Source organism: Symphalangus syndactylus, chromosome 3 (genome assembly GCF_028878055.3).
Source record: "Symphalangus syndactylus isolate Jambi chromosome 3, NHGRI_mSymSyn1-v2.1_pri, whole genome shotgun sequence".
Taxonomy (NCBI): Eukaryota; Metazoa; Chordata; class Mammalia; order Primates; family Hylobatidae; genus Symphalangus; species Symphalangus syndactylus.
The window spans coordinates 70,747,307-70,767,853 of record NC_072425.2 but is presented as its reverse complement, the minus strand read 5'-3'; positions in this window follow the sequence as shown (position 1 = coordinate 70,767,853).

The window sequence follows — 20,547 nt, the reverse complement described above, 5'->3', positions numbered from 1 at the left end:
TGGCCTATGCTTAGTCTTAATCCTTATTTTGATTTTGTTTTGTTTTTTGTTTCTTTGTCAGTTTGATTTCCAAGATGGCAGATTAGAGGCTTTCAGCACATCTTGGTCACTCAGAAATATCAAAATAGTGCATACAGATAAACTCATTGAGCTTTAATGGGGAAATGGGAATCCATCAGAACTGTGAAGGAAAACCCATATCCTGGGGAGAAGAAGGTGAGCAAGCAGTCCCTGTGGCAATGTCCAGCTGAAAAAAGTGAGTGAAGCCCCAGTAGGTTTATTCCAGGCATACAAGGTTGGTTCAACATACACAAATTAATAAATGTGATTCACCACATGAATAGAATTTAAAACAAAAAAAAACATATAATCATCTCAATAGACGCAGGAATAGCTTTTGATAAAATCCAACTTCTATTCATGATAAAAACCCTCAACAAACTAGACATCAAAGAAACATAACTCAAAATAATAAGACCCATCTATGTTAAATCCATGGCTAACATTACAATGATTGAACAAAAGCTAGAATCATTTCCTTTAGTAACAAGAAGAGAACAAGGATGTCCACTCTCACCATCTCTATTCAACATAGTACTGGAAGCCCTAGCCCGAGCAGTCATGCAAGAAAAGGAACTAAAAAGCATCCAAATAGATAAAGAAGTCAAATTATCTCTCTTCACTGATATGATTCTATACATAGAAAACTCTAAAGACTCCACAAGAAGGCTCCTGGAGCTGACAAACCACTTTGGTGAAGTTTCAGGCTATAAAATCAGCACAGAAAAATCAGTATGATTTCTGTATACCAATAACACCCATGCTGAGAGCCAAATTGAGAATGTAATCTCATTAACAATAGCCTCAAAAAATAATCGGACTACCTCTAACCCAGGAGGTGAAAGGCCCCTAAAAGGAGAACAACAAAACATTGCTGAAAGAAGTCACATATGACTCAAATAAATGGAAAAACATTCCATGCTCATGGATTGGAAGAATCAATATTATTAAAATGGCCATAGTATGCAGAGCAATTTAGATTCAATGATATTTCTATTAAACTACCAAAGTCATTCTTCACAGAATTAGAAAAATAAACTATTCCATAACAGAGCTCAAATAGAAAAAGCAATCCTAAGCAAAAAGACCAAAGCTGAGGCGTCACATTACACAACTTCAAACAATACTATAAGGCTACTGTAACCAAAACAGCGTGATACTGGTACAAAAACAGACACATGGACCAAAGGAACAGAACAGAGAACTCACAAATAAAATCACAAACCAATAACCATCTGGTTTTTAATAAAGTTGACAAAAATAAGTAATGGAGTAAAAACACTGTAGTCAATAAATTGTGTTGGGATAACTGGCTAGCCTAGACCCCTGTCTTTCACCATATATAAAAATTAACTCAAGGTGGATTAAAGACTTCAATGTAAGATTTAACATTATAAAAATTATAGAAGAAAACTTAGGAAATACCATTATGGATATTGGCCTTGGCAAAGAATTTATTACTAAGACCATAAAACCAATTGTAGAAAAAATGAAAATTGTCACATGGGGCCTAATTAAACTAAAGAGCTTCTGACCAGCCAAAATAAACTACCAACAGACTAAACAGGTAACCTATAGAACGGGAGAAGGTATCTACAAACTATCCATCCAACAAAGGTCTAATATCCAGAATCTATAAGGAACTTAAAGAAGTGAACAAGTAAAAAACATAACCTCACTAAAAAGTGGGCAAAGGACATGAACAGAAGCTTCTAAAAAGAAGAAATACAAAAGGCTAACAATCATATGAACAAATGTTCATCATTATTGATGACAGAAATGCAAATCAAAATGCCAATGAGATACTATCTCACACCAATCAGAATGGTGATTATTTAAAAAGCCAAAACAAAAGATGCTGGCAGGGCTGTGAGGAAAGGGAACTCTCATACATTGTTGGTGGGAATGCAAATTAGCTCAGCCACTGTGGAAAGCAGTTTGGAGATTTCTCAAAGAACTTAGAATACTACTTGACCCAGCAATCCCTTTACTGGCTATATACACAAAGAAACATAAATCATTCTACCCAAAAGACACATAAATTTGTACGTTCATCTCAGCACTATTCATGATAGCAAAGGTGTAGAATCAACATAGATGCCCATCAATGATGTATACACAGCCATAAAAAAGAATAAAATCGTATTCTTCACTTTGGGAGCCGAGGCCGGCGGATCATGAGGTCAGGAGATCGAAACCATCCTGGCTAACAGGGTGAAACCACGTCTCTACTAAAAATACAAAAAATTAGCCGGGCGTGTTGGCGGGCGCCTGTAGTCCCAGCTACTTGGGAGGCTGAGGCAGGAGAATGGCGTGAACCCGGTAGGCGGAGCTTGCAGTGAGCCGAGATCGCGCCACTGCACTCCAGCCTGGGGGACAGAGAATGACTCCGTCTCAAAAAAAAAAAAAAAAAAAACGTATTCTTTGCAGCAACATGGGTATAGCTAGAAGCCATTATCCTAAGCCTATTAAAACAGGAACAGAAAACCAAATGCCACATGTTCTCATTTACAAGTAGGAGCTACTTATTGGGTACACATGCACAGAAAGATGGGAACAATAGATACCAGGTACTACTAGAGGAGGGTGAGAAGGAAGAGGGAAGCGCTGAAAAACTACCTATTGGATACTATGCTCACTATCTAGGTGATGCGATTATTTGTACCCAAAACCACAGTGTTACACAATATACCCATGTAACAAACTTTCACATATACCCTTCGAATTTAAAATAAATGTTAGAATTATAAAAAAGAATGTTTCCACAATTTTTGCTTTAATTTATAATATCTCTATCTCTCTATATATACACAGATGTACATACTATATAGATGTGTATAATTACATATATAAATTAATATATATTACATATAAAATGTATCATATTTTGTATGTATTTTAATGTAATATATAATATAGGTACATATTATATATTATATATACATATTTACATATATACATCTTATACATAATATATACTTGTTTTGTATATATATTATATAGACATATTATAAATATTATATATTATATATTATACAAAGAATGTCTATATTATATATAATTTCATATATAATACTTACAAATGATTATTCAATAATATATATTTAATATAAAATACACAAATATATAATACAAATTTATATATTTAATATTTATATAAAATGTAGTCAATATATATTTATATATTATCTTAATAAGTAATGTAGAAATGTGTTAAATATTAAATATTTTTATATTTTATCTTAACATGTAATGTAGAAATATATTAAATATTAAATATATTTATATTTAATATAAATATATTTATTTTACATTTAAATATATATTGGACATTGCCACAGGGACTGCTTGCTCACATTCATAATTCTATATTATTATATAATTTATTATATAATATATAAATATTAATTATAATACATAATACATAAAATACATTAAATATTAACTCTAGTTATATATTATATAAATATACTATATAATATATAAAAAGTATATATTATGTATATTGTATATAGTAAAATATATATTGCATGTCTATATTATATTTTATATTAAAACATATACAAAATATGTATATATTTTGCATATATTATATATATATAAATTACAGACATCATGTTACTTCAGACCTAAATACATTAAAACATGTATTTCTTAATAACAAGGGCATATTTCCATACTGGGAGATGCAATAAATAGCATTATCATACCCAAAATATTTGACATTGATATTATATCTAACATAGAGCACATAATAAAATATATATCATTACATAGAGCACATAATAAAATATAGACCATTATTAAAGCAACCTACTTATAACTATGCTTTCTTGATGTAAGATACCACTAATAATTATGTTTTGCTTTTGGTTGTCATTTGTTCACCTAATCTAAAACTGTCCCCTGACTGTCTGGCTTCTTTATTTTTAATGACAGTAGCATTTTTTTTAAAAAAACTATACCAGTTCTCTTAAATAATGTCACACACCCGAGTTTGATTGTTTTCTCATGCCTAGTTTCCAGTTAAATATTTAATAAGAATATTACTACATAGACGGCAAACTAGAAAAATTTCAGCATCAGCAGCATAGTTTGATTTGTTTTTATTTCTCTGAATCGTCTCATAAAAATATAAAGAACCTAGGATATTAAAACCAACTAAGTATGACCAAATTCTAAAAAATAATTAAATGGCAAGGTATACCCAACTGGGGTGGGCAAGGACAGGTCACCAACACCTAAAGAATTTCAAGTATCAGCATCTATATGGGAAGAAGCAAAAGTAGGCAATAGGATATCTAATGGTCTTGAAGACAGCAGCAATCCAGAACAACGAAGTTGTCCTCATTTAAACATGCAGGTCAGGCTAGGCGTGGTGGCTCATGCCTGTAATCCCAGCACTTTGGGAGGCTAAGGCAGGTGGATCATGAAGTCAGGAGGTCGAGACCATCTTGGCCAACATGGTAAAACCCTGTCTTTGCTAAAAATACAAAAATTAGCTGGGCGTGGCGGCGTGCATCTGTAGTCCCAGCTATTCGGGAGGCTGAGGCAGGAGTACTGCTTGAACCCAGGAGCGGAAGTTGCAGTGAGCCGAGTTTGCACCACTGCACTCCAGCCTGGGTGACCGAGTAAGACTCCGTCTCAAAAAACAAAAACAAAAACAACAACAACAACAAAACACATGCAGGTCAATTTGAGCATAGAAACTGGGACTGGGATTAGTTTTATACACTCCAATTTGTGCATGAATGCAAGGGTTCACCATAAAGTATAAAAATGTAAGAGAAATTGGGCACTAAGAACTTTCATAACCAATCACCGATTCTCACTTAGAGGTGAGGTCCTAAACTGAAGAAAAACCGTTGGGAAAATATTCCAAATTGAGTGAGACATGGAAAAAAAAAAAAAAAAACATGAAATGAAGTAAAAAATCCATGTAAAAATAGAGGATGGAAACTGTCTGGACCTCTCATTAAATAAAAGACGATGTTTTTATCCACTTTATGAAAACATTAGATGACAGAATTCTAGTACTGTGGAGTCAGAAAATCTATACTCAGCTAACATTCCCTTCTGAAAACCAGAAGAAATAAGTAACTTTACATACAAACAAGCAAGAGGAAGGAATCATACCCAAATTTCATACAGATATTTTATTAACATAATTAAACAGACCAAAACCCCTCCAAAAATGAAGCCATGTCCATAAAACAGATACAAACTATCAATTCATATTAAAAAGTGAAATAAAATAAATTAAGAAAATGGTGCACGAGACAAAAGACCAAATTAAAATAGAATAAAAAAGAAACATTACAGTAAATGACTGAACCTTGGGGAAAAAAACATAAAAAATAATTATTTCCAAAATAAAGACCATGAAAAGTGCGAGAGCTAATGAACAGACAGATATTGTGTAAAAAGTAATGGAAAGTTAAAAAGAGAACTTTCCAAATAATTAAAAATTAGTCATTTAATAAATTCACAGAAAGTGAAGAAAATTAAAGATACAAGAGAAGATAGAATACATGTGTAATAGATATCCCCTCAGAAAGCTGAAGCAATAAAATAAGAAAGTATAAACAATAATTCAAGAAAGTTGCCCTGAATAATAAAACTATGTAAGACTACATATGGAAAAGGCACACAAACACCTGAAAAAAATCTATTCAGAATTATCAGTATGAAGATATTGTAGATATCAGTATAAGGAAAGAAAAGAAAACCAAAAAACAAGATGTCATATAAATTGTCAGAAAAATCAGATTGTCTTTGTTCTCTTTTCTTTTCAGAGAAAATTTTTATGTCAGAAGGCAATGGAGTAAAATATTAATATAATGAGAAAAATGATATGACTAAGATTTATAAACCCAGCCAAAACGACTCTTGAATATAAATGCTACAGTCAAGCTATTATAAAAATTGGATAATTCTACAGATATTGTATCTATGAGCACTTCCGAAGCAGTACATTAGAGGGCAAAATTCAGATAACCAAAATACCGAAGAGATGTTAGATAAGAACTGTTTGAAACTAAGCATGTATTTATTGCAGGACTAATAATAAATGATGTTTATAAGACAGACAACATAATATAAAATGTCTGTCTTCTCAAAACGCATAGTAGGACGAATAGATCAAATGTAAGAGAATTAAATTAGGCTTGTTAATTGCCTTATAGATATTCTTTGGGAAATGGTATATATTATATATTAAATATTACAGACAACGTTGTTCTATATATAGGAGATAATTCTACAACAAAATACATTCAGAAAGGTTAAAAGTAGAATGATAGAAAAATATACAATAGACAAACAGTAACTTTAAAAAGTAGTGGATACAATCTTGATATCTAATAAGATAAAATTTATACCAAACAGCATTTTATAATAAGACTAAAGTAGCTGGGCATGATGACTCATTCCTATAATCCCAGCACTTTGGGAGGCTGAAGTGGCAGGACCACTCGAAGCCAGGAGTTCAAGATCAGCCTGGGCAACAAAGTGTGACCCAGTCTCTACAAAATATAAAATTAGCTGGGCCTAATGACAATGCTTGCCTGTAGTCCTAACTGTTAGGGAGGCTCAGGTGGAAGATTGATTGAGCCCAAGAGTTTGAGGCTGCAGTGAGCTCTGATCATGGAACTGCAGTCCAGCCTGGGTAACAGGGCGAGACCTTGTCTCAAAAAAAAAAAAAAAATGCTTTATAAATATAGAGAGAGATAACAAATCCTCAAAACCATAATTCACAATAAAAATAAAATTTATGAATACTTATGCATCAAATACCACAGCAACAAACAGAAACTATGGAAGTCGCATAGTTTGAAAAAGACTAATAGAAGTTTACAAAATTGCTTTCTTATTCCAAAGCACATCAGGAGAATAAATCATTAATAGGGCTACAGAAAACCTAAAAACCATTAATACAGTGGCTGTTGCAGCTATACATATATCTCTGAAACCCAAAAACAGTGAATACATTTTATTTCACATGGCAAGGTCACAAAAAATTGAACATGGATTACAAAAGAAACTTCAATAAAATACAAAAAAACAGATATAATAAAATTATGGCACACAGCACATATGTGATACAAACAGCATTCTGCCTAAAATATAGAAGTCATACAATATAATGAGATAAAAATTAAAAAGATTCTTCCATCGGAAGAAAAAAACCTTCATTAAACAAATATTGAGGTGAGGTAGAAAGATAAAATCACAGATTTGTTTAAATAATACAAGTAAAATTATAACATGTCAGAATCTCTATTGTATAGCTGTAATTATCTGAGTAAAAGGAGGGGGTGATGAAGAGAGTCAGTTAATGAGTACAAAAATACACTTAGAAGAATAAGTAATAGTATTTGATAGCACAATAAGGAAATTATAGTTAATACTAATTTGTTGTATATTTTTAAATAACTATAAGAGAATAAATGTAATTTTCCTAAAGACGAAGTAAAGATAAATATATTAGGTGATGGATATCTCAATTACCCTGATTTGACCCATTGTACACATATATCAAAATATCACATGTATCTTTCAAATATATACAAGAACATTAACTAAAAAATACAAAAAATAATTAAAAACAAGTGAATTAAACATGTAACAAAAAAACACTATAAAACAATAAAAAACCATCAAAGAGCTGTAGAAAAAAATTATTATGCTAAGTGAAATAAGCCAGGCACAGAAAGAGATATGTGTGCTACATGATCTTACACGTGGAACCTGAAAAAGTTGAACTTCTAGAAGCAAAGGGTAAAATAATGGTTGCTAGGCTCTGGAGTGGAGAAAAAAAGAGAAGCTTATAAATAAATCCTAATGCTCATTTTTGGGAAAGCCAACAATATTAAAAAGTTATCAGCAAATCTACTTTTAAGAGAAGGGAGAAATATTACTACACAAAATTACAAGTGGCAAGAGGAAAATATGATCTAAGCATTAGAAATTTAAAGAGAAACCACTTACCATAACTCTTAGCACACTTAACTGAAATTCTTTTCAAAAATAAAATTTACCAAAAATATCTATAATATAATATCTATAATAGAGATAGAGAGTTTAATTAAGCAATTGCACTAAGTAAATAAATGTCTAGTAGAGCTCTCCATAGTCCTCACCACTGTCCCAGTCCCCACTCAATACACACAGAATTATATTGAGATGGCTTCAACTGGCATTTTACCAAACCTTTAAGAGTCAGATAATTTCAATTACACTTAAGGAAAATCAGAGTTTAGAAAAAGAAATAATAGTTCGTAATTTATAAGGAAAATCAGAGTTTAGAAAAAGAAATAATAGTTCGTAATTTATTTTGAGAAGCATGTATAACATAAGCTCTCCAAATCTGACAAGTATTGTACCAAGGGAAAAAACTATGGATAATCATCACGTATGAATATCAGTGTCATAAGTTTTCAGGCTAATTTCAAATAAAAGCAATACTAGAAAGAACCAAATGGAAATACAGAGATGAAAAGCATAATACATAAAGTTTAAAAAATAAATAATTATGGACTGAGCTACACAGGAGGTTTAAGATAGCAGAAAAAAGTCTCTACTTGAAGATGGATCAAGATATTACTCAATCTGAAAATCAGAAAGGAAAGAGGCTGAAAAAATAGAATAGAATTAAAGCGACCTGTATAATAACAGTAGTCTAACATATTATATTATTGATATATGAAAGTTGTGATGGTGCAGAAGAAATATTTTAATAAATAATGCCTTTAAACTTCTCAAATTTGATGAAAAAGAATCCTAACTTGGGGATCCAAGATGCTTAACAAAACCTAAGAAGAGTAAGTATGAAAAGAACCAGAGCTCAGCATGTCATAATCAAATAGCTGAAAACCAAAGATGAAGAAAACATCTTGAAAGCAACCAGAGGGAAAAGAAGTATTAGGTTTGGGGGAAAAATATAAATTGCTAGTGATTTGTCATAAGAAACAATGTTGGCCAGAAAATCATTAATGATAACTTTCAAATGCTGAAGCAAAAATACATTAAAATAAAATTCTATATTGAATAAAATATATATATATATGTAATTTGTCACAATAGTGTCACATTATAATAAATTACTAAAAGGTTTCCTTCATGCCAAAGGGCAATTATCAGATAGGAAGTTGAAATATAAAAACTGTAGGACCTTATTGTATTTGTTACTTATTGTTATGTAACAAATTACCCTCGCCCTTAACCATTAATCTTATGCCTGTGGATCAGGCATCTAGGAGCATCTTAACTGGGTGGTTCTGGCTCAGGATTTTTATTGAGATCGGATTCAGGATATCAGTGAGGAATTAAGTCAACAGTGGTTTGATCAGGACTGGAGAATCAACTTTCAAAGTGACTCCCTCACATGCCTGGCATGTTAGGTGCCTGTTGCTAGGACGAGGCTTCTGTCATTCTCCATGTGTGTATTTCCAAAGACTGAGAATCCTGATGACATGCAGCTGGTTTCCCCCAGAGTGAATGATCCATGAAAGAGTACAAGGAGATCATTGCAATACCCTTTATGTCATATCTTCACATCGTATCATATAATAGTCTCTAAATGATACTTTGTATGTCTGTAGTCTCAGTTGTTATGTTCCCTTTTTAATTTCAGATTTTATTTTGGTGTTTTTTTCTTGGTCTAGCTAAAAGTTTGTTGGTTTTGTTTATATCTTTTCAAAAAAAACCCCAAATATTTGTTTTATTGATCTTCTATAATTTTGTTGGTCTCAATTATATTTATTTTTACTCTGATCTTCATTATTTCTTTCCTTCTATGTTTTTTCAGTTTGGCTTGTTCTTGATTTTCTAGCTCCTTAAGGTGCATTGTTAGGTGGTGCATTGTTAGGTTGTTTATTTGAAGTCTTTCAACTTTTTTGATGTAGATGTTTATTGCTATAAATGTCCCTCCTAGCATTGCTTTTGCTGTATCAAATAGATTTTGGTATGTTGTATTTCAATTTTCATTTGTTTCAAGAAATTTTAAAATCCCCTTCTTAATTTCTTCATTGATCCATTGGAAATTCAGGAACATATTGTTAAATTACCATTTTTGTGTGTAGTTTCCAAGGTGGTTTTTGGTATCAATTTCCAGTTTTATTCCACTGCAATTAGAAACAATACTTGATATGATTCTTCTTAGAATTTGTTAATACTTGCTTTGTGGCCTAAAATATAATCTAGAGAATGTTACATGTGTTGATAAAAAGAATTTGTATTCTGCAGCAGTCAGGTGAAATGTTCTGTAAATGTCAATTAAAACATTTGGTCTAGTATGTAGTTTAACTTCGCTGTTTCTTTTTTGACTTTCTGCCTGTATAACCCGTCCATTACTGAGAGTGGGTGTTGAAATCCCCTACTATTATTATATTGTACTCTATCTTGCCTTTAGATCGATTTATGTTTGCTTTATATAGTTGGGTACTCTGGTGTTCGGTGTATAGATATTTATAATTGTCATATCTCCTCCTGCTGTACTGACTCCTTTATCATTATCGAGTGACATTTTCTCTTTTTAGTCTTTAACTTCAGTCTATTTTGTCTGATATAAGTACAGCTACCCCTTCTCTTTTCTGCTTTCAACTTGCATGGAATATCCCTTTCTTCCACCCCTTTCTTTTCTGTCTATGTGTGTCTTTACAAGTGAGGTGAGTTTCTTGCAGGCCACATATGACATAAGAAACATGAATCTTGTTTCTTTATTCATTCTGCCACTCTGTCTTTTAATAGAAAAATGAGTTAATTTACATTCATTGTTATTATATATAAGTAACAACTTACTACTGCCATTTTGTTACTTGTTTTTCAGTTGTTTAGTAACTCTTCTCTTCCTTTCTTTCCTTCCCACAGTGAACCTTTGTGGTTAAGTGATTTTCTCTGGCAGTATGTTTTGATTTTCTCTGGCAGTATGATTTTTTTTTTATTTTTAGTGAATCTATTATAGGTTTTTGCATCTGTGGCTTATAAAAATTCTCTTAAAACAAAATCTTTTAAAAATATGATCATTTAATTTAGGTCTCAAAAAATCAGAAACAAACAAGAAGCTAAAAAAATTATATACTTTAGGTTCATCTCCACCACATTTCGACCTTTGGTTATCTCAATTTACATATTTTTATATTGTCTATCTCTTAACATGTTCCTGTAGCTATTATTGTTTTCTATAGATTTGCATTTTAGGCTTTATACTGGAGTTATGAGTAGATTACACAGTACAATTGCAATATTAGATTATTCTGTGGTTGTCTACTTAATTTTACCAGTGGGTTTTATATTTTCAAATGTTTCCTTCTTGCATGTTAGTTTTTCTTTCTTTAAGATTGAATAACTCCCTTTAGCATTCCTTGTAAGAAGGGTCTGGGGTGGTAAATTCTCTTAGCTTTTGTTTGTCTGGGAAATACTTTATCTTGTCTTCATAATTGAAGAATAGGTTTGTTGGATAAAGTATTCTTGGGTGACAGGTTTTTTATTTTATTTTCTTTCAGCAGTTTGGAAATGGTTTTCCTCCCTCCTGAGCCACATAGTTTTCATTGAAAAGTCTGTTGCCAGACAAATTGGAGTTCTTTTATATGTTATTTGCTTTTTTCTTGATGCTTTTAGAATCAACTGTTTGTCCCTGACCTTTGAGATTTTGATTATTACATGCCTTGGGATGGTCTTATTTGGGTTGAATCTGTTTGGTGTTCTGTGATCTTCCTGTACCTAGATATTTATATTTTTATCAAGTTTTGGAAAGTTTTTTTCTCTCTTTTTTTTTTTTTTGGCATAAGCTTTCTACCAAGTTCTCTTGCTCAACTTTGTTTTGAATACCAATAGTTCTCAGGTATAGTCCTTTGAAGTAATTTTCTATATTTTGTAGGTAATCTTTGTTTCTTTTCATTACTTTTTTTCTCCTCTGATGATGTAATTTCAAATAGCCTGTCTTTGAGTTCAGTGACTCTTTCCTCTTGTTGATCTGTTCTACTATTGAGAGCCTCCAATAAATTTTTCAGTCCAGCAAATATTCAGTTCTGAGATTTCTGTTTGATTTTTGAAAATTATTTCAATCTCTTTGTTAAATCCTTCTGATAAGTTTCTGAATTACTTTTCTGTGTTATCTGGGAGATCACCAAGTTTTCTTACAGCTGCTGTTTTGAATTTTGGGTCAGAGAGTTCATAAGTTAGTCACTGGTTCCTTGCTTTGTCTGTTTGTGGAGGTCATGGTTCATTGTTTGCTGATGCTTCTAATGGGTGTGTGTCTATGCATTTGCATTGAAAAATTAATTACTTATTCCAGTTTTTTTAATTGGCTTGTTTAAATTTTTATTTGAAGTGTCTGCTTAAAATTTCTTAATTTACCCATTGAATTTCTTGTATTTTTTCCACTAAGTCACTGCCTCCTTTTTGGCACTAGATGACATCTTAAGTCCAGGTTTGCTTCAGCTTTAGCAAACAATTAGAGCACTGCCCTGCTGGAATGGATGAGATCCCAAAGCGGACATCCCAATGATACAGGATTTTTCTCTTTAGCTCCGCTAAAATCTGGGTTCTTGTCTCATGAACAGGAAAAATTAGGAATACAGACACATTGAAAGGTGAGGAAAGCAGAATTTATTAAAAGAAAGCTCTCAGCAAAAAAAGAGAGGGTACTGCCAACAGGCTCCCAACTCAGATGGAATACCAGGCCACCACACAGGAGCTGAAGGGGCCAGGCTTCTCCTCCCTTCATAAGGGGCAAATTTCTGGTGGCTCCACCCCATTCTCCCAGTGTGTAGGTGGGCCTTTACTCTGAGTCCCTCCACATTGATTTATTTACTTTACTGTGCATGGGTTAAGAGACAGAATTTTGTACCCTGGGCATGTTTAGGCAAGCCCCCTGTGCACAATGACCTGAGTGGCATTTGGCTACCTCCTGTCTCTATCACCAGCAGTGTTAAAAGGTTGGCTAGGGGTTTGTGCCCAGGGGATCTGTGGAGCATACCTTCTACACCCTGGTGTTAGTGAACAGCCACTCTTATTTGGTGTCTCCTTTAGCCTAGTTACAGAGCAGTATTTCCCATGCTGGGGATGGTGGTCCCACCTCCCAACATTGTCTCCAGCTGTCTTCAGGGCTTTCTCTCCCCTCAGGCATGCTTGCTGTGGTTGAGGCATGAACAGATCTCCTGCCAGGGAACACAAGATGGTGAGTAATCTGGTTGTCCACCTTTATCTCACTTTTCCTAGTGCAGAAATCATGAGTCAAGGAAATTTTCTACATGCTTGGGGCCAGGTAGACTGGCAGAAAGGGTGTCATGGATATGAAAATCCTATTCTTTGACTGTCTTCTTGGAGTATTTTTCACTCCTCTGCAGCCCAGGGCACTGATTCATCCTAATATTTGAGTTATGGGATATGGCTGGTGATAACTTCACTGATGTGTATTTGGTTCTGGTTTTCTATGGGGTGGAGTGGGTGAAGCCAGCTTGCATCTACATCACCAATTTGGATCACTGCTAATTTATTTTTAAGAAGACTGGAAAAGGGTACTTTACAAATAAACAACAAACAAAGGAAAGGGTGATTAATATTCTAAGACGTTAAGAAAATTCAAATCAAAACCACATAATAGGCCGGGTGCAGTGGCACATGCCTGTAATCCCAGCACTTTGGGAGGCCGATGTGCGTGGACCATGAGATCAGGAGTTCAAGACCAGCCTGGCCAATATGGTGAAACCCCGTCTTTACTAAAAATACAAAAATTAGCTGGGTGTGGTGGTAGTCCCAGTTACTCGGGAGGCTGAGGCAGAAGAATCACTTGAAACTGGGAGGTGTAGGTTGCAGTGAGCCGAGATCGTGCCACTGCACTCCAGCCTGGGCAACAAAGCAAGACTCTGTCTTAAAAAAAAAAAAAAACCCAAAAACAAACCAAAAATAACCACTCATAATAAATATATTACTACATTCTCACTGAAAATGACCACAGATTTTTTTGTAAAAACTGAAAAAGTTGAATTTAATGAGCCACTGGAACTTGCACCCACCAATAACGGAGAATAAGTTAGTACAATTACCTTGAAAAACATATTGGCAGGATCACTTATAGTTAAAGATATGCTTATCTAGTGACCTAGCAATTCCGCTTGTATGTAAATATCCAAATGAAATGAAAGTTATTGTCCACTGAAAATATATACAGACATATTCAAAGTAACTTCATGTAGTGTAGCTAAAATGCATAAACAATACAAATATCAATCAAAAATAAAATGTGCCCTGCACAGTGGCTCTCGTCTGTAATTCCAGCTATTCAAGAGACTGAAATGGGAGGATTGCCTGAAGCCCGGAGCTTGAGACCAGCCTAGGCAACATAGTGAGACTCCCCTACCATCTTTAAAAATAGTTTTAAAAATTAATCAGACATGATGGCAGTGCTTGTAGTCCCAGATGAGGAGGATGAGGTGGGAGAGTCCCTTGAGCCCGGTTGTTCAAGGCAGCAATGAGCTATGATTGCAATATTGCACTCAAGCCTGGGTAACAAAGTGAGATCCCATCTCTAAAAATATAAAATAAAATACAACAATAAAATGCATAATATGTTGCTGCATGTTCACATAAAAATATAGTAGAAGGAAAAAAACTGCTACTCACAATAATATGAATAAATCTCACAAAATAACAAAGCAAAATAATCCAGACATGAAAGTCTGAATACAGTTGTCCTTTGGTATTTATGGGGAATTGGTTTCCGGGCCCCTGCAGATCTTAAAATCTATGGATGCTCAAATCTCTTACATAAAATGATATATTTGCATATTTACCTAAGCACATTCTCCTATATATTTAAATAATCTGTAGATTATTTATGATATATAATGTGATGTAAATACTATGTGAATTGTTACACTGTATTTTTTGAAGAATAGTGACAAATAAGTCTGAACCTGTTCAAATATTTTTAATCTGTGGATGGTTGACGTGGATGCAGAACCCACAAATATAGAGGGCCTGCTACACATGTGCTCTGAATCCACTTTTAAAAAAGGCAAAATATCTATAATGAATAAAGTCAAATTGGTAGTTACCTTTGAGGTCTACTAACTGGGAGTGGTACGATAACATTATTTCATTATTTAGGTGTTTGGTAATATTTTAATATTGATCCACTTCATGTGTTGGTTTCTCATGCGTTTTCATTTTTAAAAACACATCAAGTTGTACTTTTAAGATTAATCAGTTTTACAAGGTGAACTTTATAATTAAGAAAAGAAAATAGGGGTATATCTTGTGTTAACATAGAAATATTTCCAAGATACATTAACATTAAAAATAAATTTCAAAACAATATCTGTACTATGACATCATTAATATTAACATCTCATCTAAACAAAATATAAAATAATACAATGTACTTATATGTGTATAATTTACACTGTGTGATTAAAAACAAATAAATTTTGTTCATAGAGTAATTCTGAACAATATCTGGGTCAGAGAATTCTCATTTGGCCAGTTATTTCTTATATCTAGTTTTCAGGCTGATAAAATTAAATGGAAATATTTTCTCAGTGTCAAATTTACTGCAACAAAAATAGCCTAGCCTAATAATTTTGTCTCCTCAAATTAAACACGATTACTTTGTGTAATAAAGCATTAATTGTGACACATTATATATGTGTGTGTGTATACAGATATAATTATATTAATATATATATTTTTTTCCCATGGTAAAAACTTTGCTTTTCCTTTTCTTTGACTTGAAAGACCAGGGGAAAGACATGACTACCAAATTCTATATCCATGTCTAATCAGTACTAACTTTACAATCAACTCAAGGACCAATGATCAGTCTTTGCTAGAGTTAGAAAGCCTGAGTTTCAGAGAAAGAAAGAGTGAAAAATTTCAGTCTTATGTCCTTAAAATAAATCACCAAGTATTTATTCATCACTAATCATGTGATTAACCCTTTCTTAAGCAGCCTGAAAAGTAATGAAAACATATCAGACACAGTCCGTGCTATAAAGGAAATAATAATTCAATTGAAAAGAGAATTTTGGTAAAGATCTTTTGTAATTTCAACTATCTACAGTAGGATCATTTGTCAAATTGACAGATTAAATTCTAATCCAGTATAGGAAACCAGTGACAAATATACACTTATCACTTAGAATACTTAAGGAATTATCAGACTGATAAATCTATTGGGATGACCTAAAACAAAAGTGACACAAAATTGATTACATTATACTTTGATAACTCTGAAACACTTACTGTGAACAATTAAGAGTAATGAATGTGACAACTAGAATTTTTTCTAAATTTAAAAGTATCTTAAAATTAAAAATGAGAATCATTCTGCAATGTAAAATAGATCAAAATATCACATTGTATCCCACAAATATACACTATTATTATTTTTCATTAAGATTAAATAAAAAATTAATTTACAAAGTCAAATTTCACAAAATTCACAAAAAGTTCACCTTTGACCTACTACAAATTCACAATATATATATTTGAAAATCCTCAAATATTTTTTCATAGAAATGGGGTTTGCACTGAGTAGAAAATATAAGTACTGATAAAGAAAATGAACATGATAAAAATAAAAATAATAATTTCCATGTGTTGAAAGTATATGTCACTTGACCAAGTTTAGATAGATAAATAGAGTAAAAGTCTGAATGTAGTTTTATCTACAGCTAAATTTATACAATTTCTCTCACCCCAGGATTCCTTCTATCCAATTCTATAAAAGTATACAAAATTGTTTCTACATTTAATATTAACTGATAGAAAAATATTATGATTGTGTCACTCAATGTCTCATGTGATTGACAATATTCAACATTTTACAACAGATGAAAATATATTTGTACTTTCAAAAGAGCACATTTTCTATCAGATTAGGGTTATAATTTTTCTTACATTTCTCTTTTGGTCTACCCTCTCTGAACATACACAGCCACATTTAAACCTTGTAATAGAACATACTAATATTAACATCATCCTATTTTCTTTTCCCTCTTTTGTGTTTATGTCACTTTATTTGAAGTTGCCTGAAATTCTTGTTCAGAAAATATGAGTTAAGGCTAGATTAAAATTAGATGTGACAAGCATTGAATAACTTCCATTTGTAAATATAGATGAAGGTTCAACAAATATGAGGCAGATACAAATGAAAAGGTTTATTGAGTGAGGAAACCTTGCATAGATTAAGTCTGTAGTCTCCAAGGGTTTTTCAACTCCATTACCTTAATTTTTATGAGTCTGTGTGAATAGAGATGTATTTTTTGTTCTTACTAGCAGTGATGAAGGAAAAATAGAATGACTTCATTTATAATCCAAAGAACAATAAAGCTGAGAGGAATCTCCAAATATGAAGTATATTCTTCTACATCAGGGCAGCTTTTATTTAAAATATTCCAAACAGACAGGCATCAAACTTCCTCTCAAATATCTCCATGGAAAAATGGATCCTGCCATCATTTGCCTTCAAGTCTTATGTGTTTCCTCAGTGGTTTTCCCACTGAGACACTCTCCATGAAGCTGTCTGATTTCTTCATTCTTGCCAATTTTCTCTCTTAGACTTCTGTCTAAGCAGACTGTGTTTTCCAAGATGAGTACTGATTCAGCCTGTTACTTCTGCTTTATGCTTCTGAGCACCAAGGGCTATGATTTTATCACATGGTGCATTAGTGTTCTAAACACCATTGAGAGGAAAACAAGGACCCAAAGGGTGAAGGCATTAACGAAAACAATGAGCATTTTAGTAAGAATCCCAGGGTATTTATATCCAGTGTTCCAGAATCATATATAACTTTGTCAGTTGTAGCAATCATCTCAAGGATTGATTATCTCTTATAAGTTGTAAATATAGGTATCATTTTCGTTCATGCAAAATTCTTTAGAAAGCAAAATATGGAAATGTTTTCTACTAATTTAAATGGTAAAAGAAGAAGGCGAAAGACTGGAATCATTGCCATGCTCAGCCCTAAAACAGAAGATCCTCTGTTTGGGCAACAGTGCTGTGGATATAGCCAAGAGACTGTTTTGGCACAAAAAAGAATATATCAGCATTACCAGTGCCAGTTACATTCCATTGCCTTCAGTTTGCTGGCTGAATTTATCTGTGTGTTTGGGGGAGGGGAAAGGCAAGAGGGAGGCAGGATCTGGCAGCCATTTCTCTTCATCTCTACAATGTCCTTTTTAGCATCTAAATAAGAATATGTTCATATTTCATCATCATTTTGCAGCTCTAACTAATGGGAATGTCAGCATTGCAATAGTTACCACAATATTGCTGAACACAGCTATTACTCTGGTGATCTAAAATCAAGGAAAGATAACATTTGATATAATGAAACTTTGATCACTCTGATGTTTAATTTATACCTGAACTTCTATCAATTACTGTGTAATAACCCTCAAACATTGTGCTTATAACAATAATTATTACCTCGTTTGATTCTGAGTTGACTCAGCTCAACTGGGCAGTTCCTACTTGGGGATCTGTCATGCAGTTGAAGGCAGATGTCAACTGGTGCTGCAGCCATTTTAAGGATTGACTTGGTTGAAAGTCCAACATATCTTCTTTACATGAATGACTCCAGCCAGTTGAGGCCTGCTGTTGGCTAGGACTTCATCTGAGGCTATTGGAACACTGATATGCCATCTTTCCATGTGACCAGAGCCACTTCTAGCATGGCTGCTGTGGTCTGATAGGTAGTATCCTAGGCATGAGCATTCCAAGACAGAGAGAGCTGCCAGTCTCTGAAGTCTCGAACTTGAGAACAAGAACAGCATCATTTCTGCTGATCTTGATTGTTTAGAGCAGTCACAGAGACTTCCCAGATTGAAGACAAGGTAGAGGGGCACAGACCATTCCTCTCAATGGGCAGATTATCAAGGAATCTCTGGCCATCTTTAATATGCTACATATTAAATATTACCACATCTGAAGAATATCATTTGAATTAAATGGCCAAAATTGTTTGTGCATATCATTGAGATATTCAATAAAAACTCCATGGTTAGCAATTTGCGAAGTGGTAATCAACTAAACGCAATATATTTATATCTTGCTAGTAGGGAAAGAACATTTACAAAATTAGTATAATTTGATTTGTACTCCATCACTTTGACTCCTGGAGCTAATTTTCAGAGGGCTGACATACTTTCACATAAGACATTCTCTTATTGTCTTATGACAATAGACATAAGAATGAGCAAAAACATTATGAGTATGTGTAGAGGAGGTGAGGATCCATCTAAGATATGAGAGTATGTGTTCTCTGAATACCACTCTATTTTTATGACACTGAGGGCAGAATCTGAAATAGATGTTTCAGATTAACCTTGATTTATAACAGGGTCATAAGGTCTGCCATGACAGAGTCCCAAAGGTTTATAAATTGAATTTTTTGTGTTAAGATTTCCCCATAACTCTCCACTCATAAAATGACCCAAACCACACAGAATCCCACTCCCCAATGTGTCTCCTATGAACTCAGGTGACTTCTAGTCTTTTTCTTAGTCTCTTGAATTCTAAATAAAATTTCCTTGACACATCCCCCAATTTCAATGGGCTAGAGAGGTCAAAACACCTCTTATGGTCAGCTCAAACTTTCAGACGAACATTCTCATGGTCAATTATGCTATAAACATTGTGTCTACTTCCACCCTATTTTCACATAGGTGCCACCGTATGGATCAAAGTAGCTCAAATTGTCTCTATTACGAGAACAAGGAAAAACATACTGTATATATCTGATATGGTCAGGAATTTTAAAATATGCTGAGATTCAACATACATGAAGTATCAATATATTAGAGCATTTGAGCAAAGTCAAGGAATATCCACAACCAAAATGATGGACAGAGAGGTACAAAGCCCTTTTTGTGCTATTTAGTTATGGGTACACACTTTGGAGGATGAGTGTAGGATGACATACTCTGAATATAAACCTGTTTTTCCATAAACCTCACTGTTTGCAGGAAACAACATTGGCCATCTTCGTCTTCGTTTTGAAAACACTTAAAAGTACAGGTTGATCACATGGACTTTTTTTTTTTACAAATTTAAATATATTAAAGTCTTTTGAAAGCTTGGCTTATAATTCTTGAAATGTGAACAATAGCAAAAGACCAAAAAGCAGGCCTAAAAATATCCAAAACAAATAACAATAACAGAATCATTAAAAAAGCAATAGAAATAACAAACCTAAGTTAAGCACAGTGGGATATAACTATATCTAAACTTGATAAGTATTTTAAAGTATCTAACCAGATTATTGGAAACCTAACTAATCTTTCGGAAGGTGAAAATCAAAGAAAATTGTCATCTCAAGTCTTCTATTTCTTTTATTGTCATATCAATTTAATATTGCTTTTGGGATGAACTATCGCTATATTCTGCCTTATTTTTTTCTTTCCAACAAGATAATACTGTCTATCTGCCTAATAATGACAAATAGATTTCATTTCATGTGACAACTCTAATCAATTGATAGT